Raw genomic sequence first — 1,151 nt, forward strand, 5'->3', positions numbered from 1 at the left:
CACAGAAATGACCAAAGATAAATTTTTAAAATCGATATCTACTCCAATTTATTAATGTGTATCTATGTATCTAGATCTTCTCCATTGTCTGCGTAAAACTCTCTCTCTCTCTCTCTCTCTCTCTCTCTCTCTCTCTCTCTCTCTCTCTATCTCTCTCTCTCTCTATATATATATATATATATATATATACACACGATATATTAATTTATATACAAATACAAGGTCTAATTTATTTATTCATATATACATAGCTATGTGATAATAATGATAATAATAATAACATAATAATAATAATAATAATAATAATAGTTAATCATGGTTAATCATAGCAGATGTTATTAAGCCGATAATGATGGATTAGGGCGGTTGTGATTGTGATGTCGGGATAATAATAAAACCATAAGAATAATACTAACAACAACAATAATAATAATAACTATATTAATGATAATAATAACAACAATAAACGACAATGTTGATGAAGCAGTTATTGTTATTATTATAACTAGATATTATTATATTTTATTATTATTATTATAACTAAATATTATTATTATTATAACTAGATATTATTATATTTTATTATTATTATTATAACTAAATATTATTATTATTATAACTAGATACATTACATTTTTTTTCAGTTAAACACAGTGCTAATTATACAATGACAACATATACATCTATATAAGTTTATACAAAAATACATACATACATACATACATACATACATACATACATACATACATACATACATACATACATACATACATACATACATACATACATACATGCATACATACATACATACATACATACATACATACATACATACATACATACATACATACATACATGCATACATACATACATACATACATACATTCATACATACATACATACATACATACATACATACATTCATACATACATACATACATACATACATACATACATACATACATACATACATTCATACATACATACATACATACATACATACATACATACATACATTCGTACATACATTTAATTTATATTTATTTACAACAACAGTAACAGCAATAACATTGTCAATAATAACGACACTAATAACAGCTCTATTATAAACGACAACAACAAACACATCAACAACATCAACAACAAAAACA

Source organism: Helobdella robusta (assembly GCF_000326865.2).
Source record: "Helobdella robusta unplaced genomic scaffold HELROscaffold_23, whole genome shotgun sequence".
Taxonomy (NCBI): Eukaryota; Metazoa; Annelida; class Clitellata; order Rhynchobdellida; family Glossiphoniidae; genus Helobdella; species Helobdella robusta.